The 9,603-nt window shown below is 50.8% G+C and overlaps 1 long non-coding RNA gene across 1 annotated transcript in view; it reads right to left on the reverse strand.

The window, feature by feature from the left end:
- Positions 1–4,015, reverse strand: part of LOC139184222 (uncharacterized) — a 65,300-nt gene extending 61,285 nt beyond the window's left edge. Inside the window, exon 1 of the long non-coding RNA XR_011567788.1 lies at positions 3,927–4,015. This is a non-coding gene — a long non-coding RNA (uncharacterized lncRNA). The remainder of the gene's footprint in view (positions 1–3,926) is intronic.
- Positions 4,016–9,603: the final 5,588 nt, after the last annotated feature.

The following is a 9,603-nucleotide window of genomic DNA, read 5'->3' on the forward strand; positions in this document are numbered from 1 at the left end:
AGTCTTCCTGCTAAGGTTCTTATCCACCTCCACCCGCACCTGCCACCGCCCACCATGGGCCTTTCCAGTCCTCTGCGAAGGCAGGGAACCTCCTCCCAACACCAACCTAGAGAACCTGTCACTGGGCAGAACTGGGGATGGGGAAGGGCTGGACATCCCTCCTGCCCCTTCACTTCCTCTCTCCCTCCCCCAGCACATGGGGAGCTGGACTCCCCTTAGTATCAACTGCGTTGTCAGCAGAGGTGGTTCTGCCCATCAGACCAGCCTCTGCTATACTGCACGGGTCTCCTGCCAAGTTCCACAAACACTTAGGGTTGGCCGGTCTGTCGTGGGGCTTCCCTGTCCATGTAGGAGGCTAAGCAACATCCGGGACCTGTATGCACTAGATAGCTCCGCATGCCTAGTCGTGTGCGTGCCTAGCCGCTTCAGTCATAGCCGACTCCTATGCAACCCCATGGGCTGTAGCCCATCAGACTTCTCTGTCCATGGGATTTCCCAGGCAAGAATACTGGAGTGGGTTGCCATTTCATTTCCCAGAGGATATTCCCAACCCAGGGATCGAACCTACATCTCTTATGTCTGCTGCATTAGCAGGTGGGTTCTATACCATTAGAGTCCCCTGGGAAGACCTGCCTAGTTGTGACAACACCTCGAGACATGGCCTGCTGTCCTCTGGAGGTGGGGAGAAATGCCCTCAGTTGAGAAGTGCTGCTCTAGTGCCTCCCCACTCCCCCTCCCTCATCGCTCCTCCACCCCAGACTCCAGCCCCCTGGTCAGGCAGGCTAGCTCCCACTAAGCAGACATTTGTCAGTGCTCACCCAAGTTCATCCAGGGTGTGCTGCTTCCCTTGCACGCACCGCTTTGCTCTGCACGTTCCATTGTCCCCACATTCTCACAAGCTCCGTGATTCCCCACGCAGTGCAGGTCGCCGCTCAGCGCTCTGTGTGATGCCTTCGCTCATGCCCAGTGTCTTGGCACCCGTGCAGTCCTCCCCAGCTCCTTGCAGTGTGTCACACACATGTTCTTCCTCCATGCGGACCACACTGGAAATCATGCGTGAGTGCACAGACCTGTGCTCCTCTGAGCATGCACCACGTGCCCCCTTGCACACGGGCAAACACACAATGTGTGTTGCAATTCAACAGACACACACATGCAGGTCATAGCACCCGGTGCAGACCCCGGGCCTTCCACCGCATCGCTCAAAACACGGTCTGCTGTACACTTCTGGACAGACTAAGTAAGACATGCCTCTCCCTAACCCGTATTCTCACTCTTCACTCCAATGTCACTGGCATCAGGATGTCTGGTATACCCCCAAACTGAAAGAGTCAAGACACACCTGACCAGTAGAGGTTCCCACAATAATCAGGACAGCTTGGCAGACTAGTACTTCTGAGAAAAACACCACCTCCTGCAAGCCGCCCTGGAAGCCTTACAGGTTGGCGCAGATGGACACTGACTCATATTCTCTCTAGAAATGCCATGGATGCCACGGCACCATGCCCAGCCCCTTCTGGAGAACACTGGAAATCATCAGTCACCATCAGATGCCCCTTTTCAAGGGACTCCTGGAACATGACAGGGGAGGAAGGAGGAAATACATTACCCAGCCATCTCAGGCCCCAGCATCCTGCCTAGGTCCCAAAGGAGGGCCCTTGAGCGGTCCCTTGCCCCTCTCCATGTGTCACTTTCTCGTTGGGATGGCTCTGGTGTCCATCACTGGAATGGACCCTGGGAGCTGCGCCTCACCCGAACAGATCTACTGCCACTCCGTCTGCAGTGTTCAGGTCGCTGCCCCCCTTTCAGCAGGGGGAGCTGGCAGGGCAGGGGAGGACTTGGGAGGGGGGCAGCAATCCATTCTCTTCTCCATACTTGGCTCATGAACTTAGCTACTGAGTAGCATCTCCTGGGTGGTGGATCCCAGAAGGGGAGGCTCAGGGCGGAGACCAGTCCTTAGTCCCAGAACCCCTGGTGTGGAAAGACAGGAAGTTTGTGTGGCATCACTCTCGGCACAGATGTAGACTCTGTATACAGAAGTACAGGGGGATGGCCATTTTATGCGCCTCTTCTGACCTTGTAGGACGGGACATCTGACAGTCTCTACACTCGAGGTGTGCAGTGAAAGGGTTTCTGGCACAAGTTTTGGAATCAGTGATTTGAGGTTGAACCCTGCTCTACTATGTACTTGCTCCAAGCCTCAGACAAGCTCCCTAAGACCCGGCTTCCTCCTCTGTGAAGTGGAGAAAATGATGCTCCACGTCTCCTGCAGGTGTTATGAGACTCCACTGACACCCACTCTGTGTAAAGCACTTAAACGGAGATGCCACAGTCCCACGTACTGGCTCTTGTTAAGTGCAGGATACAGAAGATAGCACTTAGCACCAACTCTTTAACAATGCCCAACTCAGCACTTAGCACCAACTCAACAATGCCAGGACAGAGAACCTGGACTCTGCCAAGGGCTCAGCTCTCGTACCCGAAGGCAGAAGCATCACCCTGAAGGCCCTTTCCCCCTCTTTGCAACCCCCACCCCTGCTGGAAACCCCTGTGTCGTCCTGCCGGAGATCTGGCAGAGGGGAAACTGAGGACCAGCACAGAAAGGAAGAGAGTCCCATTCAGAAACATGTCCCATGGATGGGAAAGCACCGGGGGAAACAGGACGGAGACCAAGTCTAAGCCATTGCACACCCAGGCAGGCTCAGGCCCTCAGCAGAGGGAAGCAGGCCAGCTCTTATGGCCAGCTCTGCTTATGGCCCCAGGGGCCCCACCCCAGCCCCTTCCCTCTGGTCCTGCACTCAGGGAGGTGCTGGAACCCGCTCCCGAGATGACTTGTCCTTCCCAACCCCATGTTCAGTGACATCACACTGGTAGTTTGGCAGGGGCCATAGAGGGGGTAGCTACACCATGCACATGAGCAAATTTCCACGAGACTGGGGTGGGGTTGGGGTAGCGGAATACAAGAAAGGATAAAGACATCAAAGAGCCATTAAGCGGGCCGCCTCTGGTGGCCAACTGGTTGGGATTCTGGGCTTTTGCTCCATGGCCCACCTTCAGTCCCTGGTTGGGGAACTGAGATCCCACAAGCCATGTGGCCAGGCCAAAAATAAAAAAGACAGAGAGAGAGATTAAGAGAACAAACATATGGATACCAAGGAGGAAGTGAGAGTGGGAGTAACTGGAAGATTAGGACTGACACATATACACTATTGATAGGGCTTCCCAGGTGGCGCTAGTGGTAAAGAACCCACCTGCCAATGCAGGAGACGTAAGAGATGTGGGTTTGATCCCTGAGTCGGGAAGATTTCCTAGGGGAGGGAATGGTAACCCGCACCAGTATTCTTGCCTAGAGAATCCCATGGTCAGAGGAGCCTGGTGGGCTATAGTCCATGGGGGTGCAAAGAGTGGGACACAACTGAATATAAAATAGATAACTAATGAGAACCTGCTGTACAGCACAGGGAACTCTACTCAGTGCTCTGTGGTGACCCAAATAGGAAGGAAATCCAAAAACGAGGGGATATAGGTATACACATAGCTGATTCACTTTGCTGTACAGTAGAAGTGAAAGTGAAGTGAAGTCGCTCAGTCGTGCCCAACTCTTTGCGACCCCATGGATAGTAGCCTGTACCAAGCTCTTCTGTCCATGGGATTTTCAAGGCAAGAGTACTGGAGTGGGTTGCCATTTCCTTCTCCAGGGAATCTTCCCAACCCAGGGATCAAACCCAGGTCTCTCACATTGTAGACAGACACTTGCTTTACCGTCTGAGCCACCAGGGAAGTAGAAGCCCACTATTAATAACATGGCCTTGTAAAGCAACTGTACACCAACAAAAATTAATTTTTAAAAACAGAATAAAGGAAGCCCTACCATTTACAACATGAAAAAAAAGAGAGAGAGAGAGAGAAGGGGGTAGAGAACATACCTACAGGTTAGGTGAAAGCTTTCTCCTTTGACTTCAAAGAGACAGCATGTGGACACCCAAGGCGAAGAACTCAGGCCTGGCAGCATTCTAAAACAAATCAACAATTAAGTACTGATAACTGTGGCAGAAGCAGCACAAGGACATTTTCTGCGTTCTTCCGCATTTTCGGGGTGTGTGCAACCAGTTGACAATGATACGGTCTGGACTGTGGTGCAGGCGAAGATTCCTGCCTTCAGCTTCCTGGCACTGGTTCTCCCCAGGCTGGGAACCTTGCCTGCAGAAGCCTCGTGTACCTTCTCTGAAGGGAGCTGCGGGGCGTCAGGTCACACCATCCCCTACACCGGTGGGGAGTTCACATCCAGGAACTAGTCCACCCCAAGCTTCAAAGGCCTGGCTGCTCCCCTGGATGAGCAGCATCTCTGAAGAGTTATCCCAGCTCCAGAGCTCCAACGGGATTGGCCCAGGCCACTGCTCCCATGGCACTGCAGCCCAGCTTCCCCCTCCACCCAACCCTGCATCCCTCCCTCCCTCCCTCCCAGGTGTTCCTGGCATGCTAAGAAGCTTCCTGCACTCAAATTTTCAGCCCAGCATCTTTTCCCAGGAAGTTCATCCTAAAATACACCCTACCCATCTCCCTGTAAAGAGACCACTGCCCAGGAGAGCTAATGCCCAACCCCAGGTGCTTTTTTGCAGTGAGGACTTGTCCATGGCTGCATGGCTGTCCCATGCACAGGTTCAGGGGCTTCCCAGGTGGCGCTAGTGGTAAAGAACCTGCCTACCAATGCAGGAGACATAAGAGATGAGGGTTCGATCCCTGGGTTGGGAAGATTCCCTGGAGGAGGGCATGGCAACCCACTCCAGTGTTCTTTCCTGGAGAATCCCATGGACAGAGGAGCCTGGCAGGCTACAGTCCATGGGGTAGCAAAGAGTCAGACATGATTGAAGCGACTTAGCAGGCGTGCACATGGAGATGCCAGGGACCTGTAGAGCCGATGTAGGGGTTTCCTTGGAAGAGGTGTCTCACAGCGTGTTTTGCCGGGGGGTGGGGTGGGAGAAGTAGGGGGAGGAGCATGATGGAGTGAGTGTGTGTGTGTGTGTGTGTGTGTGTGAGTGTGTGTGTGTGTGTGCCTTTGCTGCTGTTTGTTTTCCACCCCTGTTGAAGGGCACGGCAAGGGGCGGGGAGGCAAAAGAATGCCACCTGCTTGCTGAGTTTAGCAACACCCAGGACCTCTGAGACAACAGCCACCTGCTCTGCTAACTACACAACACATCTGAGTGTGCAGAAACACACGCCCTCTCTACCTGCAGGCACAAAACGCAGCCCCAGACACACAGCCCACCTTCCCAGTCCTGGTTCTTCAGTGGCGATGGAAAGAACTCAGCCCACCTCACCTTGAGTGCAAGAGGTGAAGCTGAAGAATCAGGTCCTGGGATCAGCTCCTGGTCACAGGTAAATCCTAGCCTCTAGCACATGTCACTCGCTCCTGCACAAGTCCGTTTATTCATTTCCCCCAAACACTCGCTGCACTCGCTGTTTGGCATCTTTGCTGGCTCGGAAGCTCCCTGTGTGAGGCGAGCCCCAGCTCACTCTCCACAAGAGGATGCTACACAGATGGGGAGCCTCCTCACCACCTGGAACAAGGGAGTTCCTGGCCTCCCTGCCGACGAGAGGGCTCTGCTGATCAAACTCCAGGCAGTGGACCATGTCCATGCTGGTGGCTCCATGCAGAGGCAGAATTTGCCCCCCACCTTCCCCCACAATCCTCCTGCCCAATCCAGCGTTCAGTGAGAGCACATGCCTGAACCTTGCCCCTGGTGGGGGCAACCATGTTACTCGTTAACTTGGTGATTGGAAATTGATTTATTCTCTGAGGTGCTAAAGATGAAATGAGGAGGAAAACCTGTGGAGGGCAAGGCTTCTGGGTCCTTGTGCCCTTAGGGTAACAGTCATGCCATTCACCGTTCAGATGAATCTAGAACTTCACCAAGCACTAAGATGCCAGATCTCATGTGCTAGGAGAATCTTCTGTATTCCCACGTGTGGGAGGTCTTGTGTTAACACCAGCTACTCTGCAGCCTGGAATTTAATGTCAGGTGGGCTTGGGTCTGATTCCTCCCCCTACTTCTCCCACTGCCCCCCAGCAAAACACACTGTGAGGCCCCTGTTCCAAGGAAGCCCCTACATCGGCTCTACAGGTCCCTAGCATCTCCGTGTGCACGCCTGCTGAGTCGCTTCAATTGTGTCTGACCCTTTGCGACCCCCAGCCCCAGCTGGACGTGGGAAGTGCCAGCTCAGTGCCTGGTTCAGGATGCCCAGTCAATCCACAGCCACTGTCAGTACTATTGTTGCCGACCCCAGGGAAGCTCCTGTCCACGAAATGAGCCCCTTGGAGGCTATGCGTATGGCAAACCCATCATCCACCTGCTCTTGGGCCATCCCCTGGCCCCTGACCCTCTGCCTTCAGAGCTGCCATATGTGAGGGCTTTCCTCTTCTGGGCTGGACCTTATGTTTGATCGCCATGAAATGAAAACATAAGATACCAAGAGACTGGGGCCTGGAAAGGCCCATGAATCCCTGTTAACTTCATGCAGGTGCGAATCTTCAGCCTTTCAGGCAATTTCAGTCATTGAGCTGGATCGTTAGGATATCAGAGGGGCTGCGGTGCACCAGCAGCCAAGCTCTTAAAGGGACATCCAGGGAGCTATCCTGGAAGATGAGCCAGAGAGCACCTCCGTCCTCCGTAATCTGCATATTAATTTTGTATCCTGTGTGCATATGTACATGCTAAGTCGCTTCAGTGTGTTGGACTCTTTGCAACCCTATGGACTATAGCCCACCAGGCTCCTCTGTCCATGGGATTCTTCAGGCAAGGATACTGGAGTGGGTTGCTATGCCCTCCTCCAGGGGATTGTCCTGACCCAGCGATCAAACTTGAGTCTATGTCTCCTCCATTGGCAGATAGGTTCTTTACCCCTAGTACCACCTGGGAAGCCCTGTCCTCCGTATTCTGAATCAGGTGAGACATGGTGTCCCATGGTCACATCCAAACCCAGAGCTCTTTTTCCTTACTTGGAATATGGTGAGCAAGTTTCTCCCCTAACTTTGTTTTTTTCCTTTATAAAGACTTCACAATAAAAATGATAAACTATGAGAAACCTATTTGGAGATCAAGCTATTCAGCTCACCAGGAAAGAGATGGCTGTTTGCTGGGCTTTTTCATTATACAGTTGCCAAAGCCCAATATCAGAAGTTCAAAGGGAGGAAGTGAACAGATCACCGTAGGCAACTCAACGCACGTCATCAGACGACCTAGTAGTGGTTGCTACTGCAGTTTAGTTCAGTTCAGTTGAGTAGCTCAGTCATGTCGAACTCTTTGTGACCCCATGAACCACAGGACACCAGGCCTCCCGGTCCATCACCAACTCCTGGAGTCCACTCAACCCATGTCCATGGAGTCGGTGATGCCATCCAATCATCTCATCCTCTGTCATCCTCTTCTCCTCCTGCCCTCAATCTTTCCCAGCATCAGGGTGTTTTCAAATGAGTCAGCTCTTTGCATCAGGTGGCCAAAGTATAGAGTTTCAGCTTCAACATCAGTCCTTCCAATGAATACCCAAGACTAATCTCCTTTAGGATAGACTGGTAAGGGACTCTCAAGAGTCTTCTCCAACACCACAGTTCAATAGCATCAGTTCTTCAGCGCTCAGCTTTCTTATGGTCCAACTCTCACATCCATACATGACCACTGGAAAAACCATAGCCTTGACTAGATGGACCTTTGTTGGCAAAGTAATGTCTCTGCTTTTGAATATGCTATCTAGGTTGGACATAACTTTCCTTCCAAGGAGTAAGCGTCTTTTAACTTCATGGCTGCAATCACCATCTGCGGTGATTCTGGAGCCCAGAAAAATAAAGCCAGCCACTGTTTCCACTGTTTCCCCATCTATTTGCCATGAAGTGATGGGACCAGATGCCATGATCTTAGTTTTCTGAATGTTGAGCTTTAAGCCAACTTTTTCACTCTCCACTTTCACTTTCATCAAGAGGTTCTTTAGTTCTTCTTGGCTTTCTGCCATAAGGGTGGTGTCATCTGCATATCTGAGGTTTTTGATATTTCTCCTGGCAATCTTGATTCCAGGTTGTGCTTCCTCCAGCCCGTGCTTCCTCCAGCCCAGGATTTCTCATGATGTACTCTGCATATAAGTTAAACAAGCAGGGTGGCAATATACAGCCTTGACATACTCCTTTTCCTATTTGAAACCAGTCTGTTGTTCCATGTCCAGTTCTAACTATTGCTTCCTGACCAGCATACAGGTTTCTCGAGAGGCAGGTCAGGTGGTATTCCCATCTCTTTCAGAATTTTCCACAGTTTATTGTGATCCACACAGTCAAAGGCTTTGGCATAGTCAATAAAGCAGAAATAGATGTTTTTCTGGAACTCTCTTGCTTTTTCCATGATCCAGCAGATGTAGGCAATTTGATCTGTGGTTCCTCTGCCTTTTCTAAAACCAGCTTGAACATCTGGAAGTTCACGGTTCACATATTGCTGAAGCCTGGCTTGGAGAATTTTAAGCATCACTTTACTAGCATGTGAGATGAGTGCAATTGTGCGGTAGTTTGAGCATTCTTTGGCATTGCCTTTCTTTGGGATTGGAATGAAAACTGACCTCTTCCAGTCCTGTGGCCACTGCTGTGTTTTCCAAATTTGCTGGCATATTGAGTGCAGCACTTTCATAGCATCATCTTCCAGGATTTGAAATAGCTCAATTGGAATTCCATCACCTCCACTAGCTTTGTTCATAGTTCAGCCAACATTTATAAAAGTATCCTCCATGGCAGGAGCTTCTTGGGTGGCTCAGTGGTCAGGAATCTGACTGGCAAGAAGAGGCTTGGGTTCAGCCCCTGGGTCGGGAAGATCCCCTGGAGGAGGGCATGGCAACCCACTCTAGTATTCTGGCCTGGAAAATCCCATGAACAGAGGAGCCTGGCAGACTACAAGCCATGGAATCGCGAAGAGTCAAACATGACTTAGCAGCTAAACAACAACAACTTTCCATGGCAGACACTGTACTGAGATGAGTTGAATAAAACATAAAATATAGTACCTTTTTTCTATTATTTACTGATTTTTAACAATATTGCCACATTTCCATTCTCTTCACCCTTCCTTCCCTCCAAAATCCTCAGTTACTGAACTATTTGAAGTAAGCTGTAGACATCATGACACTTAACCCCTAAATGTTTCAGCTTCTGTCTCCTAAGAACAGAATTATTCTTCTGCAATAACTACAGTATCACCGTTATCCTGAGACCATTAGCACCAACAATGATAATATTGTCTAAAATGCAGTCTGTATTCCCATTTCCCCAAGGGTCGAAGGAATGTTCTCTGTAGCTTTGCTTTTTTTTTTTTTTTTAAGCAATCCGGGATACACTCGTGGATCATGCACTACATTTGGCTTCTTCCTAATGTTTTGATAGATGTAAAGAAAGAGTTAGAGCTGTCCAATAAAGACTTCTGAGAAAGAAACTTTAGACTCCAACTAAAAAGACAAATCTGTCCATAAGGACCCTTGGATGCTGCATAATTCTCATTCTTCACCACAGATGGGCAGATCATTTCTTAGAGGGGCATATGGACTCCTAATTATTCCAACAGTTTAATGCCATCTGCT

This window comes from Bos indicus, chromosome 7 (genome assembly GCF_029378745.1).
Source record: "Bos indicus isolate NIAB-ARS_2022 breed Sahiwal x Tharparkar chromosome 7, NIAB-ARS_B.indTharparkar_mat_pri_1.0, whole genome shotgun sequence".
In the NCBI taxonomy this organism is placed as follows: domain Eukaryota; kingdom Metazoa; phylum Chordata; class Mammalia; order Artiodactyla; family Bovidae; genus Bos; species Bos indicus.